The 17,459-nt window shown below is 40.1% G+C and overlaps 1 protein-coding gene and 1 pseudogene across 1 annotated transcript in view; both read left to right on the top strand.

Annotated features, from left to right (window-relative positions):
* The window catches only part of BCAT1 (branched chain amino acid transaminase 1), a 137,069-nt gene that overhangs the window by 18,980 nt on the left and 100,630 nt on the right, over positions 1–17,459 (top strand). The window lies entirely within an intron of this gene.
* LOC111540629 lies at positions 13,781–14,332 on the top strand (annotated as a pseudogene).

Genomic DNA, 17,459 nt, shown 5'->3' with positions numbered 1-17,459 from the left:
AAAAAATTAACCAGGCGTGGTGGCACACACCTGTAATCCCAGCTACTCAGGAGGCTGAGGCACGAGAATCCTTTGAACCCAGGAGGTAGAGGTTGCAGTGAGCTGAGATTGTGCCACTGCACTCCAGCCTGTGCGATAGAAAGAGACTCTGTCTGCAACAAAGAACCAAAAACAAATATAAAGCACTTATAACAGGGTCTGGTCTGAAATAAGTAGTATGTAAGTACTGTAAGTATTAACTAATATTATTACAATTTATCCTCATATAGTAACATATCAAATATTTTCAATCAGTGATACAATATGAATAAAATGAAATGATGCAATAGTTACAGAGCTGAGAGAAACTGGTACTAATTTATACTGACTGGTCAGGGAAAGCTTCACAGAAAAGGTGAACTTTCAGCTGACACCTGAGTACCGTGATCTGGAGGTAAGCGTGTCCCATGCATATGGAACAGCAAATGAAACTTCCCAGAGGATAATCCAAGAGGGGGGATTTCAGGAGTGGAGTCACATCATTGAAGTTCCTTAGTCCTGGTAAGTGTGGATTTTATTCTAAATGTGGTGAAATGCCCCTGAGAGGTTTTGAGTAGCAGATGGAATTCCATTTTTAAAAGTCACTGGCAAGTCAAGTAGTGTGCTGTGGTTACATTTTTTTCCCCTTACACCTCATTTTGTTTTTCCTACAGTTAATTCCTGCATTATTTCCTTTTATTTACTTACCTTACTGTATATTTGTTACAAATTATTTCCAATTCCCAACTTCCTGACAGCCTTTCAATGTAATTTTGCTTAGGTTAGATGTATCTGACAGTTCGTTTTCTTTTTTTTTCTCTGACTCTGCTACCGTTCTCATTCTTGCACTAATTTGTGCTGGTTTCTCTCTGAGCCAGCTGCACAGCTGCCTGCCTAAGACTTCCTCTTGGTATCTTTTACCCTCTCTCTGTGTTACATCCCCGGTTTTCTGAATCTTGTGGTGTTCTCCTTTTTACTTTACTTCCTCATTTGTGTTGCACATATGCTCCAGTTGTTTTTAGATTAAGAGCGCATGAGAGGTAGATGTTTTGATTCTTTACATGCCTGACTTTTTGTTCTACTTTTGCTCTAGGTTAATACTTGATTTTGAATAATATCCTAGGTTAGAAATGGTTTTTCATCAGAATTTTAAGGGAATTGCTTTACTGTTTTCTAGTTTCCTGTGTTACTGATGAGAAGTCCAAAGGGGCTCGTATTTCAGGTCCTTTTTATGTGTAACCTATTTTTTGTTCCTTGAGGTATTCAGGGTCTCTTTTTATTGCTAATTTGGGGAACTTTATCATAACATGGGTCCTTAGTCATTCATCCTAGAAAATTTTCTTTTCCTATATCTTTGCTGATTTCTTCTCCTCTGCTTTCCCTCTTTTCTCATTCTTAAACTTCTATTTGTTTAATATTAGACCTCCTTGATTGATCCTCTAATTTAATTTTTCTCTCCTAGTGTCCAATTTTTGAGATGGGAGAAAGACTTCATCAATGTTATCTTTCAACCTTTCCCTTGAATTTTAAAATTTTACTCTTCATATTTCTTCTGATTAATCCTTTAAAAAAATAGCATCCTGGGCCGGGCACAGTGGCTCACACCTGTAATCGCAGCACTTTGGAAGGCTGAGGGGTCAGATCACCTGAGGTCAGGAGCTCAAGACCAGTCTGGCCAACATGATGAAACCTTCCCTCTACTAAAAATACAAAAACTTAGCCAGGCGTGGTGGTGGGCTCCTGTAGTCTCAGCTACTTGGGAGGCTGAGGCAGGAGAATCACCAGAACCTGGGAGGCGGAGGTTGTAGTGAGCTGAGATTGTGCCATTGTACTCCAACCTGGGTGACAGAGCAAGACTCCACTTCAAAAATAAATAAATAAATAAAAAGAAAAAAGGGCTCTGTTCCACTGAGACTTCAGTGCTGAGCACAGAGGGATGCTACCTCCAAATTCCAAACATGGTTGACAAATCTAAAGAACTTTCTAAAGGATGACTAAACTAATTCTGCAAGCTTTAGCCTATAACTTATCTCCAATTTATATTTAATAGAAGACTGGTGATTGAGCAGAAAGGAAATAAGATTATTTGGAAATAAAAAATTGCCAGCCAATCAAGGAGAGCTTGGCATTTCTGGAAACTTCTTTACCCTGGAAGAGGTAAAAAAGTGATTCTCCCATTCCCCCAACATAGCATTCACTAAAAATTAAGTGAGAAGTGCTTTGCCTAGAGGATCTGTAGCTTGCGAACACTTGACTTGTGCCACTGGTGTATGGGACATAGCAGTGTCAGCTCTCCCCTGGGACAGTCCAGGCTGGCTGGTGCTGCCTGTGGTTAGAGTCAAGAGAGGAGTCTTCGGTGGGTACAGTTTGCAGTTCCAGAGTTTAGTAGGGCAAAGATGTCATGAACTATGTGAACTCTGAGGAAAGGTGTCATAGAAACACCTCAAAAGGACACTGTCTAAGAAGGCTGCTTGCTGGGGCAAGGAGACCCCAGGGTTCAGAGGCTGTGTAGGGTATAATGCCAGAGCTGGGGTTGAAGGAGAATCCTTAGAGGTGAGACAGAATGTGCATCATTGCAGTGGGGCTATGCAAGGCAGCAGTCTCTGTTGGAGGTGCGGACAAGGGGGAGGGGAGGTTGTAAAGAATCCATAAGTGACCATGATGCAATAGAAAGCCAGAATTTGGGCATTTGCCATAGGAGAGGGTGCCCAGTGCCAAATTATAATGGTCATGGACAAATGAGATTGTTAACCATTTCCTCTAATTCATGGTCCACTTAACTCCGTGGGTCCTGGAAACAGCAGCTGGGGAGTGGAGAGGAAAGTGATGTGGGAGAGAGAAAACTTTCTTTACCCTTTCCATAAATGAGTTTATGAAGTAAACTGAGAGTAGAAAGATAAATAGGAGAAAAGACATAAATGTATTTTGTGCATACACATGGGAGTCCCGTAAAATATGAGACTCAAAGAAAGGCCAGAGGATTGAAGTTTATATAGTATTCCTGAGCTACAGAAAAGGAATCAGGGCTTGGGGCTTATTGAGAGAAGGTGGTGACAGGTTGTAGGAGGGTGAGGAGAGGAAGTGTATAGCAAGCATAGGTTGTCTTGTTATGCAAATAAAAAGTCTCTCAGGTGATAAAAGTTGCCTCAGAGTCCCCCATCAGAAGAATAAGTAATAGCCTGTGACAAGGTCTACCTGGGCAAGATGTCCAGTCTTCTCCCTGGTGATAAAATCTTCCCTGGTTGATGAGATTCTTATCAAAGTTTTTTTCTTTATAGATATCAATTTTGTTTACAAAAAGACAGTTTTTCAGAGCTACTCCTGTGTCTACAGTGTCTCAGAATAACTAACTGGAAATATGTCAAATAAGTATAATCTGATGTGGCATATTCTGGTCATATTTTGGGATGGTGTGTCCTGAGCTCCAATGCTGAAAAAACAGGAACCCCATTTCTGTTGGATGTGCCAACCTAAAATAATCAAAAGGATCAGAATATAGTTTAAAGAGAGTTTATTCAAGTGCAAAGTTTAAGGACAAGTGCTAGGGAAACATGGATCCCAAAGAATGGAAGTCAGTGTTCTGAACTGTAGAAGTTTGGGATGGTTTATATAGAGAACGTTTAGGGAAGCTTAACAGGATTTCAACATCTTTCTGTGTAAGGCTTAATGCCTAGTTACAATGATCTGATTAGTCAAGGTGGTCTTTTTCATTTGGGAAAGGCATATTTAACATTTCATGGGCCGGGAGCCATGGCTCACGCCTGTAATCCTAGCACTTTGGGAGGCTGAGGCAGGCGAATCATCTGAGGTCAGGAGTTCGAGACCAGCCTGGCCAATATGGTGAAACCCCATCTCTGCTGAAAATACAAACCCCCCCAAAAAAAAAACCCCCAAAAATTACCCCAGCATGGTGGTGCACTCCTGTAATCCCAGGTACTCGGGAAGCTGAGGTAGGAGAATTGCTTGAACCTGGGAGGTAGAGGTGGTGAGCTGAGATTGCACCATTGCACTCTAGCCTGGGCAATAAGAGTGAAACTCCATCTCAAAACAAAACAAAACAAAACAAAAACCATTTAGCACTGAAGGTGTGACAGTCATGGGTTTGTATTTTTGTTTTTTCTTTTTCTTTTTCTTTCTTTTTTTTTTTTTTGAGACTGTCTCACTTTGTATTACAGGCTGGCGTGGCACAATCACAGCTCACTGCAGCTTTGATCTTTTGGGCTCAAGTGGTCCTACCACCTCAGTCTCCTGACTAGCTGGGACCACAGTCATATGCCACCACACCTGGCTAATTTTTTTTATTTTTTATAGAGACTGGATCCCCCTTTTTCCCAGGCTGGTCTCAAACTCCTGGACTCAAACAATTCTCCTGCCTCAGCCTACCAAAGTGCCTGGATTACAGACATGAGCTACTGTGCTCATCCCATGGGGTCTTTTGTGTCATCTGGTGTGAGTTAGGTACAGGACAATAAAGGAGGCAGTTAATCCATTAATCCATAACAAAGATCAGTGAAGGGGGAAGGTCTGGTATCTGGTCTCTCCTAGTCATTTGCAGAACTAGAACAATGAGAAGAGAGTGAATCCATAACCTAAGAAGCAGAATTGCAAACATGGTATGTGACTCAGTTTCCAGGACTTAACTTCTCCCTTGGCATAATAAATAATTTTAGAGGGTTTTGAAATTTTGTTTTCTTTTACAGATGTTACCAGCCTCAGCTTGTTGGGGGCTGGTGGTGGCGGCTGCTCAGATAGTAAAGTATTGAATGCAATGTGAGGTCAAAGTTTTATTACAGATCATACTGGTCTTTTAAGTCCTTGCAGCAAGATTTTCCTAATATTTAAAAGTGACTGGAAACTCAATAGGATCAGTGTGATCATCTCCAGATGGGGATGGTAGATTTTTGAAAGTGGGTATGAAGGGCAGTAATGAGAGAAAAATAAAACTATTCCTGGTTGTACTCTCCCAAGACAATGTCATTCAATGAATGGTTATATAGATTGGCATCAAAAGTCCCTTTTTTCAGCCTTCCCTTTGGAAGCACCTGGATCCTCTATTCTGAGCCTTTCTGAGATGAGGGAAAAGTGGCTTATCATCAGTATCTCCTTCTTTGTGCAATACAGTTTCAGTTCTTTCTAATCTACAGAGTTAGTTCCTTCTCTGCTATCAGCTTTCTAACTTCCAAAATGTGTTACTGTCACTCATTACCATGTTTCCCATTCTCTTTCTCTTATGGATTAAACTTTAAAAGACAATGGTATTAGTTTAGGTGAATATCTAAAAAGATGTGGAGAAAGGTTCATGCGTTCAGTCTGCCATGTTTAACTGGAGTCACTGGTAGATTTTTAAGGAAAAATAACATTCTAGGTTTTTCCAGCATTGCTATGTAGCTTGTCTATGTAGATCACCTTGCATTCTTCTCTTTCTCTTTTATAACTTGATTTTTTTCTTTTCTTTCTTTCTTTTTTTTTTTTTTTATTTTTTCGGACAGAGAGTCTCACTTTGTCACCCAGGCTGGAGTACAGTGGCACGATCTCGTCTCATTGCTACCTCCGTCTCCCGGGTTCAAGTGATTCTCCCACCTCACCTTCCCAAGTAGCCCGGATTATAGGCGTCTTATAACTTGATTTTTACTCATTTCATTATCATCCAAGAGATGAAATTTGACTCAAAGCAAATGATGATTGTTTCAAATATAAATCTTAATCAGGGAGAAAAGATTATAACTTATAGTTGAACTGGGGTTTGGAGATTATTTGTGTTTTTAAAAATTATTCTGTCCCACATTTAACAGACAAGTGAAGATTTTAAAAATAATTTCTCTGCAATTTTTTATTTAGCAATTTCCAAACCTATTGTGTTAGGCAGGGTTCTCCAGGGAAATAGAACCAATAGGGCATATCTATATCTATATTTATATCTTTATCTGTATCTAAAATCTTTCCTTTATTTTAAGGAATTGGTTCACGTGATCGTGGGAGCTGGCAAGTCTGAAATCCGTAGGGCAAGTTAGTTAGCTGGAAATTCTGGTAAGAGTTGATGTTGCAGTCGTGAATCTGAAATTTGCAGGGCAGGTCAGGTACAGTATCTATTACAATTGCAGTCCTGAGGCCAAATTCCTTCTTCAGGAAACCTGTGTCTTTTTTGCTCTTAAGGCCTTCAACTAATTGGATGAGGCCCTCCCACATTGAGGGCAATCTGCTTCACTCAAAGTCTGCTGATTTAAATGGTAATCACATCTAAAAAATACTTTCACAGCAACATTTGAACTTGTGTTGTCTAAGCAATTGGGCTCCATAGCTTAGCCAAGTAGACACATGAAATTAACCATCACACTTACTGTAGAGATGAAGGAACTACTGATTCAAAAAACAACTATTTTTGAATCTGTCATTTATCAACTGATTCACCAATGGTTAACCTTTCTATATGCTTTCTCTTTCTCCCAAGTACTGAATCATATGAAAATAAATTATGGTTGTGATATTTCCTATCTAAATACTTCATATGGGACATTCTCCTCCATAGCACACCTAAGAAGATTAATATTAATTCAGTGAGATCACGTCATATCTAGTTCATATATAATTTTTCCCTAGTTGACCTCAAAATGTGTTTGGCTTGTTTACACATTACTCTTCATAGTTATGTCTCTTCTAATATGGATCAATATTTGTGTGTTTTTGCTGCTATTGTTTTTTAATGTCATTGTCTGTTTTGAATAATTCAGGCTCATGGGCTGTTTCACATCCTGAATTTCTCTAATTTTATCTCTATGATTAGAGCCAGGCTCTACTTCTTGGCAAGAATACCACTGAAGTGAGGTTGTGTACTCCTAATTGCCTTGCATCAGGAGACACATGATATGCATTGGTTCCTGCATTAGTCATGTTAAGTTTGATCACTTGGTGAAGGTGGTGGCCACCATCTCACCCTTGTAAAGGGACATTTTCTCCTTTTAAATTAATATGTAATTTGTGGCACAAGACTTGAGGCTGTGTAAATATCCCATTCTCTGACAACCTTTCTTCTGATGACTTTAGCATTAATGGATCTAATTATATCATTCTTGGCACTGAGTAGCATTCTTGTGTAAAGAAGGGGTTCTCTTTCTCTCCCTCCTCTCATTATAATTTGTTACTGTTATTTTCTTACAAGTTACTAAGAATTACTCAAAGGCAGTATTTTTCAATAAATCATTGGTAATTTATGGTCTTCTCACTCTAGAAAAGGGAGGATGGGCTGGGCGCGGTGGCTCAAGCCTGTAATCCCAGCACTTTGGGAGGCCGAGACGGGCGGATCACGAGGTCAGGAGATCGAGACCATCCTGGCTAACACGGTGAAACCCCGTCTCTACTAAAAATACAAAAAAACTAGCCGGGCGAGGTGGCGGGCGCCTGTAGTCCCAGCTACTCCGGAGGCTGAGGCGGGAGAATGGTACAAACCAGGGAGGCGGAGCTTGTAGTGAGCTGAGATCCGGCCACTGCACTCTAGCCCGGGCGACAGAGCAAGACTCCGTCTCAAAAAAAAAAAAAAAAGAAAGAAAAGAAAAGAAAAGAAAAGAAAAGAAAAGGGAGGATGGGTCAGAAAACTGAGGGGAAAAAAAGGGAGGAAATGGGAATGTATATTATCGACATAATTGGTTGAAAATGTCTAGTGCTATAATTATGCCATCATGCAGATTAAAAAGTCACCTGTGAAAAATCAACTTGTATTGTTTTGTTTTGTTTGATTTTAATAAATTCTTACAGTGTATGAATAAAAATTAAGTTAATTGATCGGTATCTTCACTAATGGCAGAGAAGGGAATGGACTGAGCAGATTCTGCTTTTCACTCTGATATTTGTTAAGTGCCCTGTGTGGTCTGAAGACCTGGGTTCTAGAACCAGCTCTCCCTCTACAGGTGTGTTACTTCAGTCAAGGCAATCAATCTTCTTGATACTCAGTTTGGTTCTCTCTGATGTGAACATAAGAAATATACTTGAAGGCTGGGCATGGTGGCTTATGCCTGTAATTCTAGCACTATGGGAAGCCGAGGTGGGAGGATTACTTGGGCTCAGGAGTTTGAGACCAGTCTGGGCAACATGGCAAAACCCATCTATACAAAAAAACAAACAAAATAATTAGGCAGTCATGGTGGTGCATGCCTGTAATCCCAGCTACTCAGGAGGCTGAGGCAGGAGAATCGCTTGAACCCAGGAGGTGGAGGTTGCAGTGAGCTGAGATTGTGCCACTGCATTCCAGTCTGGGTGGCAGACAGAGACCCTGTCTAAAAAAAATATATATATATAATGTGTATATATGATGTATATATAAAATGTATATATAGTGTGTGTATATATAATGTATATATCTAATGTGTGTGTATACACACACACACACACACACACTTGAATGCTTCATGTCCCTTGCTCAGTGACAGCACCGTCCTCTGCCTCTGCACAGTTGACCAAGGCTTCTCAGTCTACTCCTGTGTAGAAAACAATTAAAGTAGACCTGAGGCTGCTAGTCTTAGAAAGGCTTGGAAGGTTGGCCCTTGTCTGGTGTCTGGGAACTTGAATTTCTGGAGGGTTCTCACTATTCCCTGAGAAGAATGGCTGACGATGCCTAAAATATTTGTACAAACAATGAAGCTTCTGCTGAACATCTGCTTCCTTCTGGGAGTCTGGAATTTTAGGATGTGCTAGGTAGGGGTGTTTACATGACAGCCCCACACAAAAACCTTGGGCATTGAGTGTCTAATGAGATTCCCTAGTAAGTAATGTTTTACACATATTATCACAACTCGTTGCTGGAGGAGTTAAGTGCATCCTGTGTGACTCCACTGGGAGAGGACTCTGGGAAGCCCATGTCTGATTTCCTTTGTCCCACATGCCTTTTCCTTTTGCTGATTTTTGCCTTGTAAATTTTTTTTTTTTTTTTTTTGAGACAGAGTCTCACTCTGTTTCCCAGGCTGGAGTGCAGTGGTCCCATGTCGGCTCACTGCAGCCTCTGCCTCCTGGGTTCAAGCAGTTCTCCTGCCTCAGCCTCCCGAGTAGCTGGGATTACAGGCGCACACCAGCACACCCGGCTAATTTTTGTATTTTTAGTAGAGACGGGGTTTCACCATGTTGGCCAGGATGGTCTTGATCTCCTGACCTTGTGATCCACCTGCCTCGGCCTCCCAAAGTGCTGGAATTACAGGCATGGGCCACCATGCCCGGCCATAATTTTTATACTGTAATAAATTATAGTTGAAAGTATTGAGTCCTGTGCATCATCTTAGAGAATCACCAAACTGCTTCCAATTTTCTCATCTGTAAAATGGGTTGCTATAGTAATAATGAGATCTACCTTATAAGGTTGTTTCAAGTATGAGAAATGTGTGTGAAACTAAGGGCCTGATGTAGGATGAGTTATACAGAGGGTGGTTATTATTATGGATTATATTAACTCTTCAGGTAAAAAACATCTTGTAGCTGGGCAAGGTGGCACATGCCTGTAGTCCCAGCTACTTGGGGGACTGAGGCGGGTGCACTGCTTGAGCCCAGGAGTTCAAGTCTGCAGTGTGCTATGATCATATCTATCAGCAGCCACTGCACTCCAGCCTGGACAACATAATGAGACCCTGTCTCAAAAAAAAAAAAAAAAAAAATCTTTTGTGTGTGTGTATGCTCATGTCTTTGTTGGAATAATACTGACACATTCACTCAAATTAACTCTCAAATCTTTGATGATTCATTTGATGGGAACAACAGGTTTATGTGCCAGCTTATCAGGACCCCTAGTTCTTTCTTGAAAGTGTGTATATGTGTGTGTGTATGTGTGCGCATGTGTGCTAGTTTTCTTTTCTAACAATGAAATCCTTTGGGAGGTTTACTTTTTCTTTACTATTTTTTTTCATGCTTTCCTTTGATGTGCACCTGGCAATTTGTAGAGCCGGTATGTACTACATATTCTACTGCAGAAAATTACAGAAGTGAGGAAGGAGCAGGAAGCAGATTTAGAAAGGAATGTTACAGTTTAACAAGTTGTGACTAATAGAAGCTATTAAAACAAAAGGTACCAACTCATCTTAAATATTCACTGCCTCTACAGCTATTTTTTTCTATAACTGTTGTTCTTTGTCAGCTCTGGGGTGGATGGAATATTCCCGAATATCTTATTAAGTAATTCAGAGATCTTCCTAGATATGTGTGTTAAAGATCCTATGATGTATCTGTCTTGTAAATTGAGACTGGAATATATTGGGCTTACATTGTTGGGAAAAATGCACGTCATCATCATTGGTGAAAAAGAGTTTTCATACTAGTTTTTTCTAAGTAGAGAGACAAATGAATCAGACTTTTGGAGGAGGTACATTTTAACTCACAGGAGGATCACACCAAGTCTGAACATCTAAAGAACCCTAGTAGAAAATTGGTTTTCCTATATGCTGCTCTAGTGATCTGAGGAAAGGCCTCAAAGAAGCCAGTGTCCCTGTGATATTGTGAAATACATGTATTTGGTCTTTGTTCCTGTTTCCTGGCATACGATTACTAAAAATCCTTGGAATCTCCAAAGGCTGTCTTTTTGTATGTTAGTGTTGACTGATAGCTTCACAGTGGGGCTGGTCAAGTTAATCACCAATGGCCAGTAGTTTAATCAGTCATGCCTATGTAATGAAGCCTCCATGAAAACCCAAAAGGAATGGATCAGGGAGCTTCTAAGAAGTGTTTTTTACCTTCCCATGAGCCTCCTGTGCTGAACATGTGGAGGATCATGGGAAGGTAAACAAAAACTCATTCACATGCTGGGAGGGTGACACATCCCCACTCCACGAGGACAAAAGCTCCAGCGCTCAGGACCCTTCCAGACTTTGACCTTCTTGTATCCCTTCATTGGCTTTTATTTGTATTTTTAAAAATATCCTGAGTGATAAACTGGTAAACTTCCTCAGTTCTGTGAACCACTCTAGCAAATTAATCAAACCCGAAGAGGGGGTCATGGCAACCCCAACTTGAAGCCTGTTGGTCAGAAGTTCCAGAGACCTAAACTTACGAGTGGTTGGAAGGACAGGGTGCTCTTGTGGGACTGAGCCCTCAACTTGGGGATCTGATGCTATGTCTGGGTAGACGGTGTTGGAGCTGAATTGGAGGACACCTAGCTTGTGTCCGCTGTAGAACTGATTGCTTGCTTCCTGCTGGGGAGAAATCCCCATATATTTTGGGGTCCAGAAGTCGTCTGTGTTGATTGTTTTTGTGTGAGAGCAGAGGAAAAATAGTTTGAGAGTTTTTCTGGAAACAGCCTCTCTTAGTATAGTGGTAGAAGCACTCAAAAAATAAAATATGCTACTCCAAAAATAAAAAATGAAAGTAAAAATAAAAATCTGGAGTGGTCAATTTGCCAAGAGGATTTATGGAACATGTAAGGTCAAGCATTACTTCTCAGCCCTGCAGCAGGCCTCTAATTAAGCCATGCCACAGAGTGCAGTTTATAGAGAGGTGGAGTTCGGGTGGATTCATTCTTCTCTCTAAAATTATAAATAACTCAGCTTCCAAACAGGCCATATTACCTCAAAAGGCCCACAGACTTAATACAAATCTTCAACTTAACAATTATAACTGACATACATTGAGATCTTCCTGGATGCTAAAATAGGCTTTACATGATTTATCTCATTTAATCCTCATAAAAACTCTATTATTAATATTATTTTACAGATAGAGAAATGGAGGCACAGAGAGGGTAAGTGTATTAGTCCATTTTCATGCTACTAATAAAGATATACCCAAGACGGGGTAATTTATAAATAAAAAGAGGTTGAATGGGCTCACAGTTCCACATGGCTGGGAGGCCTCACAATCATAGTGGAAGGCAAAAGGCACTTCTTACATGGTGGTGGCAAGAGAAAATGAGGACCAAGTGAAAGGGGTTTCCCCTTATAAAATGATCAGATAACAGGAGACTTATTCACTACCACAGAAACTATATGGGGGAACTGCCCCCATGATTCAATTATCTTCCACTGGGTCCCTCCCACAACACATGGGGCTATAATTTAAGATGAGATTTGTGTGGAGACATAGCTAACCCATATCAGTAAGTAATTAGATAAACCTTGCAAAACTAGGAAGTGGTATTGCTGGAATTAAATCTGCCAATGTCACTCCAGAGTCTATGTGATTTACTGGTGTGTTATAGGGTCCACCTATAAGCTTGATAACCTTATGTTAGAACAAATAACCATGACATATTCTGTTCAGTAGTTTGCATTTCCTTTTGACTTCTATAGGGGAGGAAGCTGAGGTTCAGGGACATTAAAGTGGGGTTTAGAGACATTAGGTGGTTTACCCAAGCTTTATCTACTAGATACTAGATAATTATCTATCTGATAATAAAGCTAGAACTTAAACCCAGCTGGACAATGGAGCTAGAGCTTAAAACAAAATCTAATGAGCTCAGAACTCATGGCTTAATAAGATTTAGGAAAAGTCCTGGGGACATTTCACTGTCTATCCAGAAATGTGAGGAAGTTAAGAGAAAAGGCAAAGTATCTCATAAATAGATAAAGGCAGTTCAGTAAGTAGCCTGAATAAATAGCCATATTTAAAATCTAATTTGGTTCTTTTGTGCCTAACACAATTGACTTTATGCTGGTATCTATTTTCTGCTCTCTCTCTTTCTGTCTCTCCATATGTGTGTATGCATGTGTTATAAAATATATCAGCCCATTGATCAATTTTTAATTTAAGCAAAACATGGTAGATTAATATATTCAATCAATTTATTGAGTAGATATTTATCGAGGCTAACACATTTACCTGACTGTGTACTAAGCACTGGAAACCCAAAGAGAATGAAGTCACTGCCTAGACAGGTGGAGGCTGATACATAAAGGAGCAGGGTAATAATCCAGTGTCATAACTAGTCTGTTAAATGCAATGTTAAACTAGCATCTCTACCATGCAAAACTCGTGTTCTTGGGGATACAGGAGGACTTTCTAGAGAAGTACACAGGACAGGAAGGTGTTAGGAAACCAGTCAATTTCCAGGTCCTCGATCAGGTCACAGTGACTTGTGATTCTATTTTGAACATGGGTCTTAAATCTTTCTTATTTTGATAGCAAGGGTTTTAAACTTTTGATATTTGATATACTTCCTAAAATCAAATTTCAAATTCTAAAATTAAGTATTTTTGTCCCTAACTTGAACATAATCTTATAATATATTAACATATGTTATTAATAATAAATAGGACCCCTGGAAGTCCAAGAGAGACAGGAGGCTTATTTGGTATGTTAAAATCATACAGGAAGCGTTGTTTTTTTTTTTTTTTTTTGAGACGGAGTCTTGCTCTGTCGCCCAGGCTAGAGTGCAGTGGCTGGATCTCAGCTCACCGCAACCTCTGCCTCCTGGGTTCACGCCATTCTCCTGCCTCAGCCTCCCGAGTGGCTGGGACCACAGGCGCCCACCACCTCGCCCGGCTAATTTTTTGTATTTTTAGTAGAGACGGGGTTTCACCGTGTTAGCCAGGAGGGTCTCGATCTCCTGACCTCGTGATCCGCCCGTCTCGGCCTCCCAAAGTGCTGGGATTACAGGCTTGAGCCACCGCGCCCAGCCCGGAAGCGTTGTTAATTAAGAAATGGTGTTACACTTTCTTTGAGTTATATTTGTATGGATATGTTGTTAATATGTGTTCCAACATTGTATGAGATTCCTAAAAATCTGATATGGGCATTCGGTGTGGTTGCTGGGTCCTCTGTGAGCCTAGGGAGCGCTGGCCGGTGTACCTTGCATCCATTCATGTCAGTGCCGGTAGTGTCAGTCACCTGATGGTTCTTAGAAGAGTACTTGAGCTCTACTCTGCAGTGTCTGAAGTTGCTGGATATATACCTGCTGTATGTACTGTTGACTAGGGCGCTGCAATTCACTTACTGTCTTCTCATGGGGACCTTCCCCTTCAACATTTTCCTCTTGGGTTTCACATATTGTGTGGGGAGTTTCATCGTAGCAGTTTGCCTGAGAATACAGGTGAACCCACAGAACAAAGTGGACTTCGAAGGCATCTCGTTGGAGTGAGACTTTGCTTCTTTCTCTTTGCTAGCACCATCTTGTACTTTATTGTCATGAACTTGGTGGGCTGAATCATTCCCATTTACTTAATTGAAGAGTAAGAGACTGGAACAATGTTCACTTTGATTTTCCTGCATAAGAGTTCTTGAGGTAGCAACTTGTTTGACACATGGATTTTCTTCAGATTTGTACTTACTCACAACTCTGATTTGGTAGGCAAGTGGAGAGCCCAGAGAAGTTCCCTCTCTCTGTGTCAGAACAACTTTGTAACGAACATTTATTAACCTGACCTCTGCCTTCAATTAAGTGTAACCTTTTGCCTTCCAAATTAAAAAGTTCCACGTTACTCCAAAAACAAAAAATGAAAATAAAAATAAAAGGCTGATATGTCATGGTATATCCAGTAAATTGCTTTATTCTGATTTTTTTTTTTTTTTCTAAAAACCTTTTGCAAATCCTGGAGTGCTGTGTCTTCAAGGAAATTCATGAAAAGGACCTTGACAAGTAGTCTTAAGCACAGGTTTCTGATAACTTTGGAGATCACACCTTTGGACTAGGTAAAAACATCCAAAGCTCATCAGGGTGAGGTGGTTCACACCTGTAATGCCAGCACTTTGGGAGGCCAAGGTGGGTGGATCACAAGGTCAGGAGATCGAGACCATCCTGGCTAACACGGTGAAACCCCATCTCTACTAAAAACACAAAAAATTAGCTGAGCATGGTGGTGGACCCCTGTAGTCCCAGCTACTCTGGAGGCTTAGGAAGGAGAATGGCGTGAACCCAGGAGACGGAGCTTGCAGTGAGCTGAGATGGCACCACTGCACTCCAGCCTGGGCAACAGAGCAAGATGTCATCTCAAAACAAACAAACAGAAAAAGTCCAAAGCTCTAATGAAAAACTGATGCATTCATGCAGATTGCTAACCCAACATCAAGGAGAATGAGAATTACATGGGACTGAGTGGATGAAGGACTGAAATTATTTTTTTAAAGGACTTTTTGTTTGAAACATTACTGATTTTTTTATGTTTTGTTTTCCAGACTCAAGGACATTTTTTTTTTTTCTTTTGAGCTATATTTATAGCTTACAACATTGGGGTAAAATACACTTCTGTGGGCAAAATGGAAACATTTACCTTTCTTTTTACCTGAATTCTTCAGAATTTGGAAACTATTCATTAGTTTTCTTATTTTCTGGCAATATAGTTATTTGCATAAGTTCAATAAGGAACCTATTTTCAGCCGGCCACGGTGGCTCACGCCTGTAATCCCAGCACCTTGGGAGGCCTAGGCCAGTGGATCACAAGGTCAGGAGTTTGAGACTAGCCTAGCCAAGATGGTGAAGCCCCATCTCTACTAAAAATATAAAAATTAGCTAGGCACGGTGGCAGGCGCCTGTAATCCCAGCTACTTGGGAGGCTGAGGCAGGAGAATCTTGGGCAGAAGAGGTTGTAGTGAGCGGAGCTCACACCACTGCACTCCAGCCTAGGCGACAGAGTGAGACTCCATCTCAGAACAAACAAACAAAAAAACAAAAAGCAAACAAACAAAAATAGCCTATTTTCTTTTGTAACTGGAAACATTGGAAACAGTGGTTATTTTACCAAGGCTTTCACTGCAATATCATTTTTTGAATGCAACAAGACTGCTTCAAGGGATATTGACTTGGAAAAAGACAGGCCTGGCCCACACAATTCTTTATAGGGTTTCTAACTTTGCAATAAGTAAAGAATGTCAGGAACCTCAAGATATTTTGGAGACATTGAAAGGAGAGAAATTCACCCAATTCATACAGGCTTTATAGGCACAGTCTGATGGTGAATCCTTGGCTTGGTTTCATTGCCTCAAGAGTTTGTTTTTTTGACCCGGAATCTCACTCTGTCACCCAGTCTGGAGTGTGGTGGTGTGATCTTGGCTCACTGAAACCTCTGCTTCCTGGATTCAAGCGATTCTCCTGCTTCAGCCTCCCGAGTAGCTGGGATTACAGGCACATGTTGCTGCACCCAGCTAATTTTTTGTATTTTTGGTAGAGATGAGGTTTCACCATGTTGGCCAGGCTGGTCTTGAATTCCTGACCTCAGGTGATCCACCCGCCTCGGCCTCCCAAAGTGCTGGGATTATAGGCGTGAGCCACTGTGCCTGGCCCTTGAGAGGTTTCAAAAGTCTTAATCTGAGATTCCTTATGAAAAAGTTCCAACAAAGCCAACTTAAGAGCCATCCCTGCAGAAAATATATTGATTTAAATATCGTCTGTTTTATCCCACAATGTTTGTTTTGCGCTGCAAGTCATTATCTCCTAGGTGTGGGTAATCCACTTTGAGAGGAAAATCCATACCTCATTGTGCCTAATTTGCTGCCACCTGTGTTTTGCCGGATCTTGCCAGTGTTAGCTTCATTTTCTTTCAACTGGCAAAATTCTGATAAAGCATGTAGCTTCACAGCAGAGCAAAAAGAGTAATTTAATTGAAAGTCATGACTTCCAGGAGTCTAATGATGCTAATATTATATTTTATTGTAGAGAGGTGTCTTTATTATATGTAATTCCCTGAAGAAATATAAAGATTTATCTAATTCCTATTGCTCTGACAGTTGTGCTCAATAGAAGCACTGAAGTAAAATAAAAATAACCTTTTTAATCTGTGTATTTCTGTTGCCCACCAAGATATTTAATTTTTTTCTTGATCTTTGCTTTTGTTTATGTGAAAATATTACATCAATATCATTTCTGTATATATCACAGAAAAGTTTTCAGTTGCTTGACATTTTATCCTGCAATGATTTTTAGTTTAAGTTTAATGAATGTCTACATTCAGATTTGTTTTCACAACTATAGTCCTGCTAATCTGCCTTTGTTGAAAACTCAGTTTTTATAATAAATAAAAAATCAAAGCAAAAAAAAAAAAAAGAGCCTTTATGGTAAATCACCATTCTTACTGCACTTTAGCAGATAATCATGTCAGAGACTAAACTGACTTTGCAAATAAATTAGTCTTATTATTATTATCTTTGTGGTAAAAATTGGGATGACTGTAGAAGATGAAATTATATTTCAGAAGAAAATTATACCATACTTGTTATTAAATTCTAGTCCTGACCATTGTTTTTTTGAGTTTTTATTATTTGCCTACAATTTGGACTGAATCCTGAATTCCTTCCTGGTTACGAGTCTCTAAACTAATGTTTCCCAATTTTTCTATCATTTTTCTGACTTGGAATCACCAAGTCCTACAGGCTTTAGCTAGACAACTTGATATAAACTTTGGAAGAAATAATGACAGCAACTTAATATATGAGTGGCGTTCATATCAGCTGATGTATGGATTACTCAGAAAGTCTACTTGAACACCTGATTCAAACTATAATCCAGATATATCTGTCAGATTGCCACTGCAATCTGAAGCTACTTCAGA

Source organism: Piliocolobus tephrosceles, chromosome 10 (assembly GCF_002776525.5).
Source record: "Piliocolobus tephrosceles isolate RC106 chromosome 10, ASM277652v3, whole genome shotgun sequence".
In the NCBI taxonomy this organism is placed as follows: domain Eukaryota; kingdom Metazoa; phylum Chordata; class Mammalia; order Primates; family Cercopithecidae; genus Piliocolobus; species Piliocolobus tephrosceles.
Note: the sequence above shows the minus strand (reverse complement) of the source record. Positions and strands in the feature narration are given on the sequence as shown.